Raw genomic sequence first — 24,296 nt, 5'->3', positions numbered from 1 at the left:
ATCTGAACCATTGGAGAATATTAACTTAATGTCAAGTTTGAATTTCTAAAATTTTGGAAGGCAAGAGGATAAGTTGATGCTTAATATTCCCATTAATGGGAGTTTTCAAAATTGACAAGATAAGGAATGTTAGGATTATTTCAGCTCCTAACACGATAAATAAGGAGCTGAAATTTCTATCAATCCAGAACATTACACATTCCTTGCTTGCAATACATTTTTCTCATTCTTCATTCTCTTTTATATAATTCACTAGTTATTCTTTCTTCTGACTGAACACTGTCACATAAAGGATGAGTGGTGTCTACTGATTTTTGATATAATTTTTTTTTTGCTAATTTTTAAAAATATTTCTAATCTTTTGTCATGTCATCTGCGGATGTAAAAAAAAATAAATAAATAAATAAAAAGTAATCTTTATTTCAGTGTAGATGTCATTAATTTCCCCAAAACTGCTTGTCTTAAGACAAATGTTTGAAACCCTGATTTGTCTTTGTCAAAACTACTCACTGTGTCAAATTGATTAATTGCTGTAGTTAACATTGTAAGAAAAAAATTTTACAGGTTTATCTTATGAATTAGATTGATTATATTTAAATAACAAATGCTTGACAGGGACATCCCAGGTGAATTTAATACCTCTAAAATAACATTCAAAGAGTACTGAAGTTCAAAAACATTTTGCATTAATGTGATTACACTGTAGGATGGTGGATGTAAATAATGTAGTGGTTGTTTGCTTTTATCTCCAATAGCTGTCAGGATGGCTGAGTGGTCTAAGGTGCTGGACTCGAGGTATAAAGTCTTTCGCATAACACGGCTGTGAATTCTGGTCCACGAATGTGGGCGTGGGTTCAAATCCCACTCCTGACAAATTTTTTGGTGTGAGGTAGAGGTGGGCAAGACAGGATATTAGTGGGGTGTGGCTACAGACCCAAGAGTACAGAGGGTGGGGACCAGGAAATGTTTAGATAGTTGAGTTCGGCAAGTGCAAGAAGAATGATTGTTATGGGAGATTTTAACTACAGTAGTATAAACTGGGGAGAGGAAGATGCATGTAGCAATAAGCGAATGGAATTTCTAGAATTCTCTAGGGACAAATGTCTTAGGCATTTTAATTTAGATTTCAGTCGTTTCGTTAAGTGTGAGGTCTGTTATGTATTCCTTCGATTACATAAATGATTTGTGGATGTTTAGTGCGGATGGAAGAAGGGTGTGTGCGAAATGTGACGTGAACGAGGAATTGATGAATGCGAATATGAAATTGACAGAAAGTGCTACTACTGATTGTGTCGCGCGTGCACCTTTGAAAGAGAAGGATTGTGAGAAAGACAGGCGAAAAAATGATAAAAAAATCAGGAAAAAAGAAAAAGAGCGATTTGACAACCATAACGGATGTTAAAAGGGACGAAAGTGAGGCGGAAAGAAACGAAATTGAGAGAACGAATGAAAGTAGAAATGGCGTGATGCAGAAATTGCAAGTAAAAAAAATCGAAAGAATGAATGATGGCGAAAGTTGGACGCATGTTGGAACGCAAGTACTGAACCAAAGAAAGATGAATGACAGTAAAAATGAGAAGAATGATAGTGAAAGTTGGACGCATGTTAGTGCGAAAGTACGGAAACAAAGAAAGATATGTAAGAGTGCAAGTGAGAAGAATGATAGTGAAAGTTGGACGTATGTTGGACCGAAAGTACGGAAACAAAGAAGGATGAATGAGAGGAAAAGTGAGAAGAGGGGGGGTCTAGAGTTAGAAAGTTAGAAAGATTTAATGATAGAGAGAATGTGTAGCGAGGTTCGGAAGGTGAATTGGATTGGATGAAGCAAGAAATGAAATGGATGCAGAATGAAATTAAGAGAATTCAGGTCAAAACTATTAAAATAAATCATGATGGCATGAAAGAGTTAACGAAAGATGAGCGAGTGGCGTTGTATGGTGACTCCATTATTAAAGGTATGCTAGAGGATAAAATGCACAAGGTATGTTTTCCAGGCGGTAAAATGAGTAGAGTGATTGAGGCATTGAATATGAGGCGGAAACGAGCAAAAGAGTTAATTGTCTTAATTGGTACAAATGATTTGAGAGAGAACAAAGAGCATGTCAAAATGAATGTCAGGAGACTGCTTGGAAAGATAAAAGAGAATAGTGTGACAGGAAGGGTAGTCAGTGTGTTGCCTAGTTATAATTGTGGTGAAATGAGGCAGAGAGCAAGGATTATGAATGATATTCTGGCTGAAATGTGTGAGGAGATGGGAGTATAGTTTGTTAATGTGTGGAATGAGTTTGAGGGACGAAGTGAGCTGTATGGGAGCGATGGACTGCATTTGAGTGGTTATGGTGTGAGTCGCTTGGAGAGACTGCTGCTGGAAAGTGGAGAAATGAATAGAGAGAATGAATCAGATCGAGAGGGAGTAATGAGGAAGAGCAGGAGAGTAAGACAGGAGAGATTGAAGAAGTGAAAATGAATGGGGAAGTGAGTGGTATGAGTATAGAAAATGAGAGAATGGGTGTGCAAGAGGAGCAGGGAAACGCAGAGGCACAGGGTGGACAGGGATACACAGCGTGAGAAAGGGGGATGCTCCAAGAGGAGGTGAGAGCATGTGTAGGCAGGAAAGTAATGGATGATCAGGGATCAAAACGAAACAGATGGAATTGCAAAGGGTTCTAAAATGAAGAAGCAGAAAGGGAAATGGCCCCAGTCCAGCATGGAGAGATCACATCGAGTGAGTGGTATCAGTGGAACTAGCTGTAGATCCGGAAATGAGTTGTGTTTGTATACCAATGCTAGAAGTATAAGAAACAAGGCAGATGAAATGGTTGCTCTAATTGCATCTGTGCACCCAGAGATTGTCGGAATAAGTGAGACATGGGTAGATGAGGATGACATCCTGACAGGAATAGAGATGGAAAGGTATGATGTGTTTCGTGAGGATAGAAGGGGTAAAAAGGGAGGAGGAGTGCTATTGATGATAGAGAAAGAGTTATGTCCATACAAGGTAGAGATGCAAGAGGGAAATGGGGCCAGTGGTTTTGAGGCAGTATGGTGTGAGATAGAGGTGAATAGAATCAAATACTTGGTGGGATGTTGTTATAGACCTGGTAATGTGGATGGTGGTGATAGTGAAATATATAGTCAAATAAGCCAAGCAAATAAGAAAAGAGCGATTGTTATGGGTGATTTTAATTATGGCAATATAGTCTGGAATGAAGAGATAGCAACTGGAAGTAAAGAAAATGAGTTTCTTGAGTTTTTGAGGGATAACTACCTCAGACAGTATGTAACAGAAGGCACACGAGGATTAAGAGTATTGGATTTGGTCATCTCATCGGAGGATGTAATTATCAATGAGGTATCAAATCATCCACCAATTGGTGAAAGTGACCATGAGGTGATAATTTGGGTGGTTGCCAGCAGTGCAAGGACCCCTGTGAAAAAAGGGTATATGTGGAACTACAAGGGGGCTGATTATTAAGAGCTCAGGAGACAGCTTGCAGGTGTAGCATGGAATGAGGAGTTAGCTGGAAAAGAGATCAATGCAGCTTGGGGGATTTTCAAAAAATATTTAGTAGATGCAATGTCTAAATGTATACCATGGGTGAGAAGGTTAAATAAGGTAGGTGTGAGATGGATGGATGAATAAAGAGATTAAGCATGCAATACAGAGAAAAAGGGCACTGTGGAGGTAGCATAAGAGAAGTGGAAGTAACCAATTTCATGAGGTCTACAAAGACCAGGCAAGGAGGGTGACTTGGTTGGTGAGAGTAGCTAAAGAGAGGTATGAACAGCAGTTAGCTAATGAAGCCAAAAAGAATCCTAGGGAGTTCTTTCGATATGGAGCTATCCAGCAAAAGAAAGAATAATTATGTAAGGATGACATTGATTGGAGGAAATGGTATAAAGACAGCTGTTGCAGAATGTGTGGTGGAGATACTTAATGAGCAGTTCATAAAGATCTTTCAATCTTGTGAATGTGACTTCATGGAGAGATTGAGCAGTTGATGATGGGGAGGAGAGACTTGACTGTAAGTGAGCAAGAGGTGTTTGGGGAGTTGAGTAAACTAGATGTAAATAAGGCTGTGGGACTTGATAATATATCACCACGTATTCTGAAGGAATGTGCCAGAGAGTTGACACCTGCCTTGACATATTTTTTTAATAAGAGTCTTGCACTTGGTCATGTCCCTAAAGAGTGGAAGGAAGGCAAGATTGTGCCACTTCATAAAGGAGGTGATCGAACTCAAGCATCAAACTATAGGCCTATCTGTGTGTCAGGTGTTGTGGTTAAGTTGTTGGAGAAGCTTGTGAGAACTAGGATCCAGAGTTGGGTTGACAACAATGGTATAATCTTTGATGGACAGCATGGATTTGCTAAAGGGAGGTCATGTTTTAGTAATCTGCTTACTTATTACAATAAAGTCACTGCTTCCTTCGACAGAGGAGAAGGATACAGTAATATACTTGGATTTCGCAAAATCTTTTGATAGAGTACCTCCTGATAAGTTGACAGTCAAACTAGAGCAGATGGGGTTGGATATTAGATTAGTGCTTCGATTGGGAACTGGCTATCTGATAGGTGTCAACAAGTTGTGTGTGGGGGTGCAATATCCAGGAAAATGAAAGTCACTAGTGGAGTGCCTCAGGGATTTGTTGTAGGGCTATTACTATTTAACTTGTATATTAATGATATTGGCGAAGATTTGGATGGAGATATTCAGTTGTTTGCAGATGTTGCAAAGTTGGGACGAACCATAAAGAGTAGTGAAGATGTTGTGGCCTTGCAAGAAGACTTGAATAAATTGAGTGATTGGGCAAGCAAATGGGGATGTGAGTTCAATGTTGCAAAATGTAAGGTTTAAAATTTGGAAAACAAAGATGGGATGCAGAATTTATGCTTGGTGAAAATGTATTGTTGGAAGTAGAGAAAATAAGAGATCTGGGAGTGATAGTGGATAAGGATCTAAAATTTAGGGGACACATCGCCAAAATTGTGAAGACAACACGAAGACTTCTGGGAATGATGAGGAGGACACTGACGTGTAGAAGTAGGAAGATTCTTGTTCCATTGTATAAGGCTTTGATTAAGCAATCCATGGATATTGTGCCCAGATTTGGTCACCTGGTTTTCAGAAGGAAGAGATGTTGGAAAGGGTCCAAAGGCGACTGACTAAGGTAGTTTATGACCTCTGGAATGTTGAGTATGAGGAAAGATTGAAAAGATGTAATTTTCAGAGTCTAGTGGAGAGAAGGAAGAGGGGAGATATGATAGAGACCTACAAGTTGGTAAGGGGTTGTTATAGGATCAATGGTGGAGAAGTTCTACAGAGAGTAGTGGGAGATCAGTGGAGAACCAGAGGTCATCCCTGGAAACTGTATAAAGAGGGTGTGAATAGGGGAGTGAGAGGCAGGTTTTTTTCGTGCAGAGTTGTGAGTGATTGAAATGCCTTGCCTCAGAGTGTGGTTTCTGCGAGGAGTTTGAATGTGTTTAAGACGCGGTATGATGAGATGTGTGTGTGAGATAAAAGGACCTCCTAGATGAGTCTTTGACTCCATGAGGTCTTGTTTAATAATAATAATAACATGTAATAGAGAACAAGAGGTTCAAGAGTTTTGGATTTGGTTATAGCATCAGAAGAGTTGATAATAACTGAGATGACATCTCTCCCACCAGTTGGAGAGAGTGACTATATGGTTTTGACTTCGAAAATGAATAGACATGCAGGAGTATCAAAGAGACGGGAACATATGTGGAATTATAAGGCAGGTGATTATAATAGTTTAAGACGTCAACTTGGAGAAGTTTCATGGAGGGAGGAATTGGAAGGCCAGGATATCGTTAGTGCATGGGAAATTATGAAAGAATCTTTGTTAGCAGCAATGGTAAGTTGTATACCACGAGTGAATGAGAGGATACAATTTGGAGTAAAATGGATGACAAACAATATTAAACATAAATTGTATGCAAAAAAGAGGCTATGGAAGAGATAAGGAGACAGGTGAAGAGAAGATGCATGAAGCATATAAGACACAGGCCAGAAGAGTGACTAGTATGGTAAGGGAGATGAAACTGGAATATGAGAGAAGATTAGCCCTAAGATCCAAAGAAAATCCTAGAATTTTTTAGATATGTGGCCAGTAGGAGGAGAAATAACTGTGAAAGAATAATATTGAGAGATAAAAATGGGAAGAGAGTGACTGATGCAGAGGACATAGTAGAATTGTTCAATGAACACTTTATTGGACTATTTCATCCTGGAGGAGCCAGTTTTAATATCTAGAGGGATAGGGCAGGTTCAAGGTTTAGAAGTATAGTAGGAAAGTGTGTTTCAAATACAGGGGGTACTCTGGATGTCAGTAAAGCTGTGGGACTGGATGGTATTTCACCACGAGTTTTAAGAGAATGTGCTAGGGAACTGACAGAGCCTTTGACCTGGCTTTTCAATGAAAATCTGGCTGCTGGAAAGGTGCCCATGGAATGGAAGGAAGGTAAGATAGTACCATTGCATAATTGTGGTAGCAGACTGGAAGTGTCTAATTATAGTCCAGTTTGTGTGTCATCAGTAGTTAGTAAGATTTTGGAGAAAGTAGTGAAGGACCGTATACAGCATTGGGCAGATGAGGTAATGTTATCTGTGAGAGTCTACATGGATTTGTGAAGGGGCGCTCTTGTTTTTGCAATATGCTAGCCTTTTATAATAAAGTTACAAGAGCATTAGATGAGGGAAAGGCATATACTGCCATTTTCCTAGACTTAGCAGAGGCATTAGACATGGTGCCACATATTCAAGTTGCAGCACATGGATCTGGATATCAGATTGGTCAACTGGATTCAGGATTGGCTGTCTGATAAGTATCAGAGTTGAGTATGGTGGAGCAGTTTCAAGGAGGCAGAGGGTTACAAGTGGGGTCCCACAGGGCTCCGTACTAGGACCTATGTTGTTTAACCTTTATATCAATGACATTGCCAGTGGATTGCAAGGTGATGCAAAGCTGGGAAGGATTATTAGTAATAGTGCAGATGCAGCACCCCTGCAAGAGGATTTGAATAAGCTAGATAGATGCCCAAATAAATGGGGATGTCGATTTAATGCAGCAAAATGTAAGGTCTTGAGGTTTGGGAAACATCGATGGGACACTGCATACTCTATGGGAGAAGTTATATTGGAGGAAGTAAGGGAGACAAGAGATCTGGGGTTGATGATTGATATAAACCTGAAATTTAGGGGACATATTGCAAAGGTAGAGGATTGCTGCAATAATGAGAAGGACACTGACCTGCAGAGATAAAACAGTTATCATTCCGTTGTATAAGACCGTGATCAGACCACACTTGGACTATTGTTCTCAGATATGGTCCCCAGGATTTGAAGAGGATAAATTTCCTGTGGAAATGGTACAAAGGCTGATAACAAAGATGGTTTCAGGACTGTACAATGATAGTTATGAGGATCGGCTGAGGGAATGTGGACTGCAGAGTTTGGTGGATAGGAGAGGTGATATGATTGAGACTTTTAAACTGTTGAGAGGTGGTTACAGGGTTGACACTGGGGAGTTCTTTTGCTTGGTTGAACAGCGGCAAGGTGTGATGACAAGAGGCCATCCCTGGAAGTTACGAAAGGAAACTGTGAGCAAGTGGGTGAGGGGTGGTTTCTTTGCATGGAGGATGGTTGAATCATGGAATGCATTGCCTGATGGAGTGGTGAGAGCGAGAACGGTCAATGAGTTCAAGGAGTGGTATGATAGACTTTGTGTTTCTTGGGGTGGGGGGGAGGACCTTCCCTTGATGAGTCTTGATAGACTGTGTTTCTTAGGAAGGACCTCCCACGATGAGTCTTTTGACTCCATGGAGGCCTGAATTATAATAATATTAATGATAATAAATGAAGCAATTGTCTGCTCTAAATGTCCACTTTCTTAATGTAATAAAATTTAAGCAAGATATATTTACTTTGTGTAATTCTGGAATGCCAACTTGGTGCATGCAGAATGTTATTGGTGAAATCATCAAAATTGCTGAATTACAATTTTTTATTTATTTTTTTTTTTTCAATATTCTAATTTTTCATTTGTTTGTCACTGAAAGAGAGTGATAAGTTGAAAATGGATGATTGTGTGGCATTGTATGGAAATTTCATTAACACATAAAATTTCATTGCACATTTGTTCAAGGAATAAAGCTGATAACAATAAATTATTGGTCAGTAGCTAACTCTGGAGTTATCATGAAAATCACAGGAAAAGTACCAAATTCTGATTAGGTGAAGAATTGAATATCTTATCACAAATAAGAAATTGCTAACTTTCCCATACTATCAATTTCCATTGAACTTATGGCTAAGTTGAACATTTTATTATGAATCTTTTGTTATTGATGGTCTATACAGAGACCTTCCATATAGTATTAGACACAACTACATAACGATCTTTTTAACTGCTCATTAAGTATCTCCACTACACATTCTGCAACAGCTGTCTTTATACCATTTTCTCCAATCAATGTCATCCTTCCATAATCATTCTTTCTTTTGCTGGCTACATATTAAAAGAATTCTCTAGGACTCTTTTTGGCTTCATTAGCTAACTGCTGTTCATGCCTCTCTTTAGCTACTCTCTGCAACCAAGTCATCCTCCTTGCCTGGTCTTTGTAGACCTCATGAAATTGGTTATTTCCACTTCTCTTATGCTGCCTTTACAATGCCCCTTTTCTCTGTATCGTATGTGTGATCTCTTTATTCATCCATCTCACATCTACCTTATTTAACCTTCTCACCCTTGGAATACATTTAGACAATGCATCTGCTAGATAGTTTTTGAAAATCTTCCAAGCTGCATTGATCTCTTTTCCAGCTAACTCCTCATTCCATGCTACACCTGCAAACTGTCTCCTGAACTCTTCATAATCGCCCCCTTGTAGTTCCACTTTTACCCTTTTTTCACAGGGATCCTCACACTGCTGGCATCCACTCAGGTAATCACCTCATGGTCACTCTCACCAATTGGTGGATGATTTAACACCTCATGTATAATTACATACTCTGAAATGACCAAATCCAAGACCCTTAATCCTCGTGTGCCATCTGTTACATACTGTCTTAGGTAGTTATCCCTCAAAAACTCGAAACTCATTTTCTTTACTTCCAGTTGCTATCTCATCATTCCAGTCTATATTGCCATAATTAAAATCACCCGTAATGATCTTCCTTTTCTTATTTGTTTGGCTAATTTGACTATACATTTCACTATCACCACCATCCACATTACCTAGTCTATAACAACATCCCACCAAGTATTTGATTCCATTCACCTCTATCTCACACCATACTGCTTCAAAACCACTGGCACTATTTCCATCTTGCATCTCTACTTTGTATCGACATAACTCTTTCTCTATCATCAATAGCACTCCCCTTCCCTTTTTACCCCTTCTGTCCTCACGAAACACATCATACCTTTCCATCTCTATTCCTGTCAGGATGTCATCCTCTTTCCAACCATGTCTCACTTATTCCGACAATCTTTGGGTGAACAGACGCAATTAATGGAACCATTTCATTTGCCTTGTTTGTTATACTTCTAGCATTGGTATACAAACACAACAACTCATTTCTGGATCTACAGCTAGTTACACTGATACCACTCACTCAATGTGATCTCTCCATGCTAGAATGGGGCCATTTTCCTTTCTGCTTCTTCATTTTAGAACCTTTTCAATTCCAACTATTTCCTCTTGATTCCTGGTCATCCCATTCCTTTCCTGCCTACACATTTTCCTCCCCTCCTCGTGTAGCATCCACCTTTCCCACGCTGTGTACCCCTGTCCAACCTGAGTATTATCTCATTTTCTATACTCATACCACTCACTTCCCTATTCATATCCACCTTCAATCTCTCCTGCTCTTCCACAGCACTCCCCTTTCGATCTGATTCATTCTCTCTATTCACACTTCTCTACCTTCCAGCAGCAGTCTCTCCAAGTGACTTGCACCATAACCACTCAAATGCAGTTCATCGCTCCCATACAGCTCACTTTGTCCATCACTCATTCCACACATTAACAAACTGTACTCTCATCTCTTCCACATTTCATCCAACATATCATTCATAATCCTCGCTCTCTGCCTCATTTCACCACAGTCATACCTAAGCAACACACAGCCTACCCTTCCTGTCACACTATTCTTTTATCCTTCTAAGCAGCCTCCTGATATCCATTCTGACACACTTTGTCCTCTCTCAAATCATTTGTACCAATTAATACTATTAATTCTTTTGCTCACTCTTGTCTCATATCCAATGCCTCAATCACTCTACTCATTTTACTGCCTGGAGAACATACCTTGTGCATTCTACCCTCTAGCACATCTTTAATAATGGAGTCGCGATACAGTGCCACTTGCTCATCTTTCCTTAACTCTTTCATGCCATCATGATTTATTTTAATAGTTTTGACCTGAATTTTGTTAATTTCATTCCGCATCCATTTCATTTCTTGCCTCATCCAATCCAATTTCCGTATCTTGCGACACATTCTCTCTATCATTAAATCTTTCTAACTTTCTCTCTACCTCCTCTTCTCACTTTCATTCTCATTCATCCTTCTTTGTTTCTGTATTTTCAGTCAACATATGTCCAACTTTTGCTATCATTCTTCTCACTTTTGCTCTCATTTATCTTTCTTTGTTTCCGTACTTTCGGGCTAACATGCGTCCAACTTTCGCCATCATTCATTCTTTTTTTGCTGTCATTCATTCTTTCAATTTTTTTCACTTTTGATTTCTGCGTCACGCCATTTCTAGTTTCATTCGTTCTCTCAATTTCGTTTCCTTCTGCCACTCTCACCTCACTTTCATCCCTTTTAACATCCGTTATAGTTTTCAAATCGCTCTTTTTCTTTTACTGAATTTTAACATTTTTTGCCTCTCTTTCTCACATCCTTCTCTTTCAAACGTGCACTCATGTTTCCTGCAACATTCTCATTATTAACACTTTCTGTCATCAATTTCATATTTGCATTCATCAGTTCCTCGTTCAGGTCACACTTCGCACACACCCTTCTTCCATCTGCGCTAAACACCTACAAATCATTTATGTAATCGAAGGAATACATATAACAGATCTCACACTTAACAAAATGACTGAAATCTAAATTAAAATCATGGAATGACAATGCTGCCACCATTTTTTTTTCTCCCCCTACAGGTTACTAGGTCTAATAATAACAATTTCGTAATTAAGTTTAGGCAAGAAAAATCCCCCTACACTAATAATACTGGTAGCGCACAACATTTATAGTTGCTCTTACTCAAACAATTACGCATATATACTTAATTATTCCTAGAATAACCTATCTCAATGATGAGCTCTTCTTAGACACATCCATAGTGCTTGGCTCACTAGCACCCTTTGATAAGAATTTTTAGACACTATAAATTTATTTTATGATACTTTCCTTGAATATTTAAGCAAATGCATTTATCATTTCCAGCCATTGAAACCATTTCGCTGGATTAAGTTGCAAACTCTGCTAACTTGGGTTGAAGTTGCAAGCATCCTAAAAGAAATCAGTGATGTTGGCAGCAAAATATTCGATATTGTTGAAGATGAATTATTTGATCAAATCAGACATATAATTAATTTTGAAACTCCAAAATGGAAAAATGGAAGGAAACAAATGCTGAAGTGGACAAAAAGTGGTTTTTGTTTAAAGTGCTCCAAGAAAAAAAAACATCTATTACAAAAACATACTGCCAGTTGTTGCATTTGTTATGGCAATCCCAGGAACAAACACTGCCATAGAGAAGATTTTTTTTCTCTCAAGAGTTCTTTGTGGTCTGATGAAAAGAACTATTTCAACACTGACTGTAAAAGCAATAATTGTGATCAAAACACACTTCATGCATTGATTTATGAGTGCATCTTGAAAGAACCAACACTTTTGGAAGAAATAATATAGTCCTGTGTATTATAATTATGTTATTCCATTTTTATGTAGAGCATACCAGAAGTGTCCCTTTTTTGTCCCATTTTCAAAACAAAAATGGAATATTGTGAATTTTTCAGCATTAGCTGAAAAATTCAAAATGTTCCATTTTTGTTTTGAAAATTTCGCCCTAAGTTAGTATCTTCATATAAAGACATTGAGGAGATATTCCATTAATAGGGTTTTTAATGTTGCTCCGACCCATGTTCTACCATATGGAAAAAAAAAATCTTAAGATAATTCTTCAACAGCTTAGATGGTCTTGATTGTATCCCCACCCCTTGTCTTCTATCCACCAAAGTATGCCATCTCAGTTAAAATTATATCATCTGATGCTACAACCAAATCCTAATCTGTTGATCTTCATCAGGGCTGGCATGTGATGCATGTGGGCACCGCTACGAGGGGGGCGATGCCGCTGGGGCATGGTTCATAAGTTCATTTTTAAGAAACAATTTTTTTCATAAAAACAAAAAATTCTTAGAATGATCAGTATTAAAATAAATAAGGCCGGATACACTGAATAAAAATTTAAAAAAAATTGTAATATTGCTGGCTGTTTACAATTTTGCAGGAGACCAGGCTAAATGCTTGCCTGTAGAATGTTGTGTCTACTGCAGTCTATCTAAAGTGAAACGGTGAACGGTTTTTATGTGCAGAAACGAATTTTCGTACAAAACATTTGTTGGTAGTTAACCAGTCATATGATACGCATCTCAGTAGGCTACTGACAGTAGCGCAGTGCAGACTATTATTTCGTCTGTGTTGTGTTGTGTAATATGGTACTCATCTCAGTAGGCTACTGACAATAGTGCAGTGCGAACTACTATTTAGTCTCTGTGTGATGTTGTGCAATAATTTCTTGTGGGTATAAAATAGAAATGGAATCAAAAATTTAAAAAAAGGTTATCCGGTGCACAAAATCTTAAGCGTCATGCTGTAAAAGAAGCAGATATTAAGAAACAAACTGGGGCTCTTAATAAATTTGTTAAAATATTAAAATATTCTGATGCAGATTGTTACCAACTCTCGATACATCAGAAATCACACTTGAAGAGCCGTGCACATCAACCAGTTTGCATTAAGGAACTATTGAACAAGATAAGACGCATGATTTAAGCGAAAAACAGTTAGGAGAAGATTTAGTTGTAGTTGACCACGAAACTAATACATTGTTAGTCTCTGTAAATTTAGAAGAACCAGGTGAATGGGGAAATATTGATGAAAAATTATGAGTTGTTTTAATTGAAATGGGGCCTGTTCAAAAGAAAAATATAATATATCCCAGAGATACATATGGTCATAAATTTGGCGACACGTATTATAATAAATGGAAAATGGAGAGCTCGTGCCAAGAACATGGCTCATTTATTCCGAAACTTTAAATTATGTTTTTTGTTTTTGTTGCAAACCTTTCGCACCAACTGAATCAAGTAGTCTTGTAGAAGGTTATAATGATTGGAGAAATGCAAGTACAACTTTGCATCAACATGAGACTAGTTTAACTCATATGAAAAATTTCTTAAAATGGAAGGAACTTGATAAAAAATTTAAAAAACAAAAACTACTATTGATTGCCAGACACAGGCGTGCCGGCCATATTTGCAATGTGTGTGATGCACACAGGCACCAGGATAGAAAAGGTGCCAAAGAGGAGGAAATACATTAAAAAAACTTTTTTTTTTTTTTTTTTAAAGTGATTTTTTTTATTGAAAGGGGGGGGGGGGGGGAATAGGGGCACCAACTAAAGTTTTGCAAAGGTGCTGGACACTACTGGCATGCCCCTGTTGCCAGACACAAAGCATGTATGAAATGGAAAAGAAACATTGGACGAGTGTTTTAGAATGCTTGATTGAAATTATAAAATTCCTTGGTAGCCAACATTTAGCTTTTCGCAGATCATCTGATAAATTATATGATGGAATAACGGCAATTTTTTAAAATTAGTCGAACTGTGTGTGAAGTTTGATCCAGTTATGGAAAATCATGTTGAAAGGGCCCTATAATGAAACAATAGAATACACTATTTGAGTAAAGACAGTCAAAATGAAATATTGGAAATTTTATGTAACACAATCAGGGATACAATTTTGTTATCAATTCGAAAATCAAAATATTATTCCATAATTTTAGACTGCACACCTGATGCAAGTAAAACAGAACAAATGACCATTATTATTCGCTTTGTTTCCTGTGACAATGGAATTGTCAAGATCAGGGAAAACCTTTTAGGTTTTGCAGATATATCAGATTCCACAGGATGTGGTTTATGTGCAACCATAATGGAACAACTGGAAAGATGGAACATTCCATTGAAAACATGAGAGGTCAAGGATACGACAATGGGGCAAATATGAAAGGGCAAAAAATATGGGCTCCAAAATTTGCTTTTGAACAAAAAATCCTCTAGCTTTTTACGTGCCATGTACTGCTCATACTCTAAATTTAATCATTAACGATGCAGCCAAAGTGAATGCAGATACAATTAGTTTCTTTGCAATTATTCAAGAAATATACAATTTCTTTTCATTCTCTTACAAACATTGGGCAATGCTTTTAAAGTTCGTAAAAAATTTAACATTGAAACAGCCATCAGAAACGCGATGAGAAAGTAAAATTAATGCAATCTGTCCTCTACGATATCATTTAGGAGAAATTTACGGTGCACTTTTTGAAATTTTAAATAATGAAAATTTTAATAAAGAAACAGCATGAAGCACAAACATCATTATTATTATTATTCAGGCCTCAATGGAGTCAAGAAACTCATCGTGGGAGGTCCTTTTATGCCACCATATGTGAGCATTTCTGTTGAATATCATCTACTCAAGCTGCGTTTTGCACATTTCAAGTTTTTGATAGATTCTTCTACTTGAAGTGTTGATATATGTTCCTGATTGAACATATATCAAAAATAAAACAAAGTCTGTCATACCACTCCTTGAACTCATTGACCTTGCTCTCACCACTCTACCAGGCAATGCACCCCACAACTCAACCATCCTCCACGCGTGCTAAAATAAAGGACTACAAATTTATTTGCTCTTATAACTTGGCATGATTTACTTAACAGAATAAACCATGTGAGTAAAATGCTTCAAGACAAAAATATGAACTTACTTTAGTATCTATCTAAAACTTAAAAATATTCTTACAAGAGTATGGATTAGATACAAATTTTAAAGAAGTTCTAAAACCGGCAAAAGAACTGAGTGAAGAGGTGGATGGAGAACAAGAATTTAAAACTGGTACAGGAGTTAGACGACGAAAGAATACACGACAATTTGACTACGAGCATCATGACGAAACGCCATAATCGCCAGAAGATAAATTTAGAGTGAATGTGTTTTATACATTTCTAGACGTTGCAATGTATTCTTTAATATAATGTTTCGAACAACTAAAAACATGATAATTTCAATTTCTTGTATAGATTACTACAAATTAATAACGAGGATTTACGAAAAAATTGTGACGATTTAGAGATTCTCTTGAAGGACGGTGATAATAAAGACGTAAATACAATAGAACTATATGATGAGTTATGTGCTTTTGGGGATATTTTTCGGAAGGATGGTTTAAATATTCAAAACCCTTTCGATATTCTTACTTTTATTTTGTCCAATAATTTATCTTTCACTTTTCAGTTGCTTTGAGAATACTATTAACCTTGCCTGTTAGTGTAGCAACCGGTGAACGTTCCTCTTCCAAGTTGAAATTGATTAAAACCTACTTAAGAACAAGTATGTCACAAAAAAGCTTGTTAGTTTGGCATTAATAGCTATTGAAAATGATATATGTGTGGAATTAGATGCTAAGACCATTATTTTTAATTTTGTGAATATGAAATCAAAAACCCTCAAATTTTAATTTAAAAAAAATTGAAGTATATTTATGTAATTTAATTTATTTTCTGTTATTTTTTGAATACTTATATTAAATGTTCTATTTATTTCTGAATTTGTTTCTTATTTTGTCATCTATCTTGAGTTTCTTTCATTTTCTTGAAAGATAGTTCCACTTAGTAAAAATTTTTTAATAATTTTTATAAGAATTTAGTAACTTGTAAACTGCAAGAATTTTTTGAATTTTAGTTCAAATAAATTTTATCTTTAATTAAAATTCATTTTAATTTTGTTAGCGATTCGGGTCGGTGAGAAGGCTATAATCCCTGCATCATTATATTCAATGATTAAAGTGAAGTGGCGTTATTAAAATTTGCTTTAACTTTTGAGAATATTTTTGAATATTCGGGTTTTTAATAATTATCCTGCATAGTCAACACCCCTGGTTTGTTACATTTAGCGAACCAACGTATGGCTGTTCTGTCAAAATTTATTTAAGAAATTTCAAATAATTTAAATTTTTATTATCATAAAAGTACCACATGCCCTAATCGTTACAGGGGCGCTTAGATAGACATTGCATGCCGGCAGCAAAGACCCTAGCGCTGGTTCTGATCTTAATGTTTTTTCCACCACATGCTACCTATACTTGTCCCTTAAATCCAAAAATTTAGTTCCACTTTTACTGCATGCTGTCTTCTTTGCCTAGTTTATATCATTACAGTTGGTGTCCCCTATAATCACTCAGTTCACAGTAGCCAAACCAATTTGCTTAAACATTTATGCTCATTGCCAGTTATATTCCCTTGTCTGTAGCAACACCTTACTAAATATCTTGTCATGTAAACATTTTGCACCATGTACTCTCAAAACCACTGATTCTCCACTGAGAGGGTACAATTTCTCTTATCATGAGTAACACTCCACCACCCTTACAGGGGCGCTTAGATAGACATTGCATGCCGGCAGCAAAGACCCTAGCGCTGGTTCTGATCTTAATGTTTTTTCCACCACATGCTACCTATACTTGTCCCTTAAATCCAAAAATTTAGTTCCACTTTTATTGCATGCTGTCTTCTTTGCCTAGTTTATATCATTACAGTTGGTGTCCCCTATAATCACTCAGTTCACAGTAGCCAAACCAATTTGCTTAAACATTTATGCTCATTGCCAGTTATATTCCCTTGTCTGTAGCAACACCTTACTAAATATCTTGTCATGTAAACATTTTGCACCATGTACTCTCAAAACCACTGATTCTCCACTGAGAGGGTACAATTTCTCTTATCATGAGTAACACTCCACCACCCTGTTTAGTTTCCTTGTTCTGTCAAAATATGCTATATCCTTCAATTTCTATCCTTGTTAGAACATCCTTCTCAGTTAACCAAGTTTCACTGATACCAACTACCTTCAGAGAGGCTGAGTCAATTGATGCCACAAACTCATTCCTTTTATTTCTAATACTCCTAGCATTTGTATACAGAAAAGCAAGTGCATTGCTAGTATTCATATTGCCATTGTTATATTATTGCCTCATACTTCACCTGGCTCTATGATATATCTTGAGAAATTAAAGGATTTTAATTTCTCAAGCCACATTCCTGCCATTTGGCTATCTGTCCTACATTCTACCTATGTAATTCTAGTTTCCTTGCCCAGAAAACAACTTTCCAAACCTACATCTTTCTGCATCCAAATGTAATCTATCTCTTGTATGCTGCTCATTTATCTTCAGATATACTTCATTCATCCACATATTCCAGACCTTTACCTATACATTCTTGCTTCTCTTTGTTATCACTGCTCATCTCATCCACTCTGTTATCATACCAGTGCAACATGCTCACTCTTTCCTCAGATGTGCTTCTGAACTATCCTTAACCTCAAATCTTGCACTACACGACTCATGTTACCCCTCAGATCTTTTGTACTAACTGTTTTCATCTTTAATTTTCACTCCTCTTCACTGCCACTGTCCCACTTTCATTCCACCAGATAAGCAGTCCTCTGACATCTCCATACATGACATGAACAGATTTGCTTATCTTTTTTGTCATCCCTGAATTTTACTGACTCTAATCTCTCTCTCTCTCTCTCTCTCTCTAGCACCCCCTCTGCTTCAACACTCAACTTTGTGCAATTTCCTCTCTTTCACTATTTCTCCCATTCTCTTGCTCTCCTTCCTTTCTCCCTTGCTTTCTGATACTGTTTTCTTACATCTATTCTTGTTTTTCTGACATTAGCCAACTTCTCCATTCTTATAATTTCTTTTATCCTACTCATCTCAGTATTTATTCCTTAAATCTCCATTCCTAGCAGTTATATTTCTCTCTCCACACATTTTACTCGCAATCATTGTCATCCATCGAACCACCTCCATCTGCTACGCTGCCCAAAGGTTAAATGCATGCATACATCTTTAATATTCTCCCCACCCTCCAACATACTACTGGTATCAAAACTGAATTTCACCCATTTCCAAAACACTATCTGCACTGATGCTAAATCCTGAGATAAAGATGTCTCCCAACCCTTCCCACTGCCTACATTTCATGCACACATAATACACATTCCCATCCTGCACCTGCTGCATGTTTAAATAATGGAATGTGTACATACTGCATGCATAGCAAGCAACAAAATCAACTACACCACAAATAATAGTCTTTAAATGGTGGGGGACTGGGTGAATTGCTGAAACTAGTGACCACTATGTTGAAAACAGTTGATACATCTTAAAAATTATGGTAACTACTGTGTTATATCAATACAGTTGATACAATACTGAGACAAAATTCTAACAAAACACCACACAAACATACAAAATATCATCAATTTGAATAGCATAAACAGAATTGGCAACAAAATAAACACTCTTTCCTTATTACTAATAGCTATTTTTTTAACTGCTCATGGCACATCTTAGGAATCACTACCATCTCTATCTCCATAACTCTTCTCACATTGCTTGCCTAATTTCACTACTCATCCATTTTGCTTTGACATTATTTGCCTGATTCTTAGTACATTGAATGTGTATGGATGCAAGTTTATTATGGTATTTGTTATTGCAAACACTAATAAATTTGCTCATTACATCAAAATGCTGAAAAGTCCAAACCAAAATAGTATAAGCACTTGGCTATTCTAAAGAAAATTCACTATAGCAAACTATTATTTACTCTCCCTAGAGTTTTCTATAGTGAAAGTCACCTGCATACAGTTGTACATTGCTTGTCAAGTTTGTCTTAATCCTAAAGAATTCCTCTGATTGACTTTTTCTCCATATATCATTTCATGCTATTGGTAATTGACCATGTAGCTTCTTATAATCATCACACACTCACTAGCTATAATGCTGATCTCATTTAACTACAGTGGTATCTCACTAATCCGAACAAATAAAAACCGTGCTCATTCGGATTAGCGAATTTCCCCCCGAGAGACTGCAATAACTAGTGTTTAAGACAAAAATAATAAGATTCTAATGGTACATCAATTTAATTCTGTAATTAAATGAAGTAACTGATAGAAAAAAAGCTACTGTACTGTAATGTAAAACTTAAAAAATAATACAGTACACAAGTTTATTTTAGTAAAAAATTTAGTTTGTATATATCTGTATTGTTGAGTGTTCTGATTTAATATAATTGCGTAGTTCCGTACATAACTTAATTTGCATAAAAAAACACTTTCTTGTACACAACGCACAAAAAAAAGTTTCACCAAATAGCATACACAAAAAAGTATTTTTATTAGCAATAAAATATTGTGGAATGACGTACCATTCTGCTTAGCCCATTCTTGAACTCATTAAAACTGTCAACTTGCCTCCTCATGTTTTACTTTTTTTTTTTTTCCCCTAGAGTTCTTTATCATCATCTTCTAATTCATTCTGCAGCGTCATATTTATAATTTCAGCATCTGATTTGATTTCTAATTCACTTTCGGTTCTACCTGTAATCCATTCCGTAACATCTGTTTGTGAAATTTCAACATCTGGTTTTATATTTTTAACCAAATTATGCACGTTTTGAATTTCCTCTTTTTATGTATCACCGTAGTTAGCTTGGTGAATTCTAGAAGGCCACAGTTTTTAACGACAGCAGTGATTCATGCCGACAATACAGTACTTACTGTATTCTCCAGTATAACTGTACAATCCACAGGATGAAAAAAATACTGTACTGTAATAATAATAAAATAAATAATAATAGTTAAAATTATTTTATAAAATAATAGTACACAAAATAACTCTTTTCTTTCAGACCGCAGTTCGAATTACTAGAGAGTTCGGACTAAAGAGGTTTGGATTAGCAAGATACCACTGTACTGTGTCCTGTGAGGTTATCATCAAATCCAACACTTGTGTTGCTTTCATGATATTATTTCACTGTTTCTCTAACTTATCTCTTAATCATGTTAAGTTTTCTGTTAAAATTGCTCCCCTTACCATATTTAACCTGTATGCATTTCACTATCATTTCTTCAGGACATAACCATTTCTTAAGGGAATATCGGTAAACAGTAAAGTGATGGTAAAGCTTACCAATATATCTATTATTTAAAATTAGTTTTCAATCTAGGTTTTAAAATGGGTAGTTTTCTATATGAATGCAAGTCCATTAAGTGGAATAAGAGTTGACTAGCTGTTTTGACAGTTTGTAGCATGGACCATCAGTCTCATCTACTATTGGTCTTAGGGAGATTTAAGTTTGTTAATTTTAGGTAAACTGTATAATGTGGGGGGGGGGGGAAATAGAACTGAAGGATTTGAGTGTTTTTGTGATGTCTGTTGGCCAGGAAAATGCTTCAAGTCTTTTTTTTTGTTTGTTTAATTTTATTTTTTATCTTGCATTTTTGTGGGATGTAGGTATCGTGATCTTGGAGAATATAATATCCATTTTTCAAATTATATTCTGTTACATTAAGAACAAATGTGGCATTACTGTTATCCACTCTGGTGATAACAGTGCTTTTATCTTTCATAATTTTCTAAGAAAGCAGTGAGTCGACCAGAAGATAGATTACTTTTTGTAGGTGATTACTGGGAGAGAATATTGGCAATATCAAGTCTGATGTTAGTTATATCAAGAGCTAAGCAACAGATTCCATATTCTGTTGTATGTTAGGTCTAGCAACAGCACTTATTTTGGTTTGAAAGCAAAATTGTAGCGGAGGCGTGGCGCTAATAACATCTTTGTTGAGACTTTTCGAAGATAGATTCACTACTGTATTATTATTATTATTTCGGGCAACTCCAAGGAGTCGACAGACTCATCGAGGGAGACCCTAACATCATATCAAGAACAACTACTCGACATTAACGCAGTATCTATCATACTTCGCCTCGAACTCATTCATGGTCATTGCACCCACAACAGACTCTGGCAGCTTATTCCACTCATTCACCACTCTCCAAGTAAAAAACCTAGTTGTTTCACTAATGTCAATAACCTGAGGTCTGGAAATGCCAACCAAGGCCAAGAATTCTTCCCTCTTGTTCCTAATACTTCTGGCATTTGTATACATGAATTGCAGTAGCCGATTTGTCCCAACCCTATTTTGATGCCTTATACTATCACATTCTGATTTGTGGTCTTTCCTACTCGCTTGGGCATATTACACACCCTCACATACTCAACTGTCCCCCTAAAATCTGCATATCTACTCTCCCCCTTAACTCTAGTTTCCCTGGTTCTGTACATTCACTTCCACTACATTCGACAACACCTTTTCAAGTCTCCGTACACCAAATCCATTCAAATGTAACCCATCCATTTTATAACTCCTTTTGCCCACCGAACTCGTTCCACACATCCACAAATTCCACACCACTCATCAAACATAATTCATGCATAAAGTCATTGGCAATTATGGCCCTCCTTCTGTACTCTTCACTGTCATACTGCGGCAACGCTCGCCATCCTAACTCTCACTCTTTTCTTTTGCTACCCCAAGCAGCCTTTTTGTTTCCTTTTGAAATCATTCGTACCCACTACCACTATCAATTCCTTCACCCGCTGTTTTTGCATTCTAATTGACTCGCTTACATTCTTTACGTTCGCACCGGTTGGTACGATTTTGTTAAACTCTCAACTAATACACCGCTTACTAAGGAATCCCCATACAACACACGCTCTTTCATTTTGTTTACACTCACTTTCATACCCTTATTTTTTCTATCATACTTTTGTCGGTTATTAGTCGGTACGCTTGTTAAAGATTTTTTGCCAACGCTCCAGCTGCTGATTTACTCTATGTATCGCTCCACGTAATAGTGCTATTTCACTCATTGCATCAGTGTCATTTTTATTCTCAGACGATTCATTCAATCATTCTGTATGCTTAACTTCATTCTCTCTTTCAACGCCATTCTCACAGCTATCAGGTACTACCTTGCAAATATCATTCATTTGAATATCGCTGTTATCTAGATTTTCACTTTCGACAACGATATTACTCACACAACCTGAAACACTCTTTAAATCTTCACATTCTTTACACTTTTGGCACACATTCACCCCATGATATGGAGCAGTTGAATCTGTGGTTTAGATTTACACAGAATGTTATACTTTTTGATGTGCTTATTTATTTTTAGGAATTCTTTTGTCTGGATGCTTCTGAGATGTCTGGTCCATAAGCATAAGTTCAGGGTTGAGAATCGCTGAGAGCTCAGATTGTAATGAGCAAATGGCAGCTTTCATCATAGAGCAGCTGGCATGTTTGTATATGTGGAGGGTTTTTTTTTTTTTACTGGAATTTGATTTTTATTTTGATATATCACTCTTGTGTATATCTTTTTAGAAAGGCTAGCAGATTTAATTGCCTAGATAAACATAGTTTCGACTTAACATATTGTCTTCCTTTGCATGCTATTTTTTCACCACGAATGTGATTTGTACTCTCTGAAGATTTCCGTCTGACTGACTGAAATGAAATATTGGAAGCATTAAAATTAGTTTTTAATCCTTTCCTAGTGCTGCCAATACTCCATTAAACCTCCAACATGGTTTTATCATTTCTTTATTCTGATAGTTTTCTTTATTGAGCAAAGTTTGAAAGTCCTTGATATTTAATAGTTGAGCTACATATGCAGATGTATTGTAGCCATTACACATAAATTCCTCCTTATTAAATGCAAATAAGTCTGAATTATCTATATATCAAAATAGTCACTATTTCCCTTAAAGAAACTAATTTATGCTATCCCGTGCCTTCTGTGTTGAATTCTACAATGTGACCAACTCCTAGTTTCCAAATCTCATTAAATATTAAGAGAGACCTCCAGGGAGTCAGGGACTCACCGAGGAAGGCCACATACTACGTGCACCAGCTATTATACTTATTGAATTCATTCACATTGCTTGCACTCGCAACATCCAGTAACAATCCATTCCAATCATGCACCACCCTATGAGAGTAAAATCTGGGCCCCCCCCCATTCTTAGCAGCAGCATTCATTCTCAGGATCCAAGGATGCCCTCTTGTCCTTTCCCCACCCTCCATAAGTAGAAAAATTCCATCAGTTGAAATCCTGTTCTAACCCTTTCAGAAGTTTAAGTCTGAATCATATCCCTCTTTCTCCTGTTTGTTAGTGTCTGCAGTCTACAAATTCTCAATCTGTCTTCATAATCAGTATTCCACAATCCTGATATAATTTTTAAGTCTCCTCTGCACTCTCTCCAATATATTAGAATCACCATGGAAACCAGGAGACCAGACCTGCACACAATAGTCCAAGAAAGGTCTTAACAAGGCTTTGTAAAGAGACAAAATGACAGCCTTATTTTACATGTAAACTTTTGTTTTAGCATTGCAATAATCTTTTGAGTTGTATTTGCAATTTTTGTTACATGGCCCCTGAACTTCAACTTTCAATCTACTAACACTCCAAGCACTCAAAACTCCCTAGCATCAATTTCTTCTAGCATAATCCCACCAATATAATACAACATTGGATATCTAATCATGCCGAAGTGAATGACTACATTTACTGACATCAATTTTCCCATGCCCACAATTCCAGATATTGTGGGCATGGCCTGATATCATACTTGCAGAATGATAATCAAATCATTCTGCAAGTAATGCATATCAGCAGCATTTCTAATTATCCTACCTATCTTTGCATCATGAGCAAATAGCTGTATGTTGCATGTCAAATCCTGCCCAACATCATTAATGTACAGATTGAATAACAATGTACCAAGCTGATCCTTGAGGTACACCACTGGTTTCCTTAAATCCTGCAGACTTGCATCCCCTCATATACCACTTATTGATATCAGTCAACCATCCTCTTATCAACGCTAATATTCTATAACCCAAACAGATATTCTCCAATTTATGCAACAGTCTACCAAGGTGTATTCTGTCAAAAACTTAGTAAAATCCATAAGTATCATGGTGTATCCAATTCCCCTTGTCTAGTTTAATGGTAACATTGTTATAGAATGTGAGCA

General features: G+C 36.8%; 1 protein-coding gene and 1 non-coding gene across 2 annotated transcripts in view; both read left to right on the top strand.

Annotated features, from left to right (window-relative positions):
- LOC150097950 (uncharacterized) overlaps positions 1 to 24,296 on the top strand; it is a 357,533-nt gene that overhangs the window by 252,107 nt on the left and 81,130 nt on the right. The window lies entirely within an intron of this gene.
- Positions 758 to 873, top strand: TRNAS-CGA (transfer RNA serine (anticodon CGA)). Its single transcript has 2 exons — positions 758 to 795; positions 828 to 873. It is a non-coding gene; the product is annotated as a tRNA-Ser (tRNA).

The sequence above is a fragment of the Typopeltis vanoorti genome, chromosome 16, assembly GCF_054136105.1.
Source record: "Typopeltis vanoorti isolate ZY-2024b chromosome 16, IOZ_Tvanoo_1.0, whole genome shotgun sequence".
Lineage (NCBI taxonomy): Eukaryota > Metazoa > Arthropoda > Arachnida > Uropygi > Thelyphonidae > Typopeltis > Typopeltis vanoorti.
Note: the sequence above shows the minus strand (reverse complement) of the source record. Positions and strands in the feature narration are given on the sequence as shown.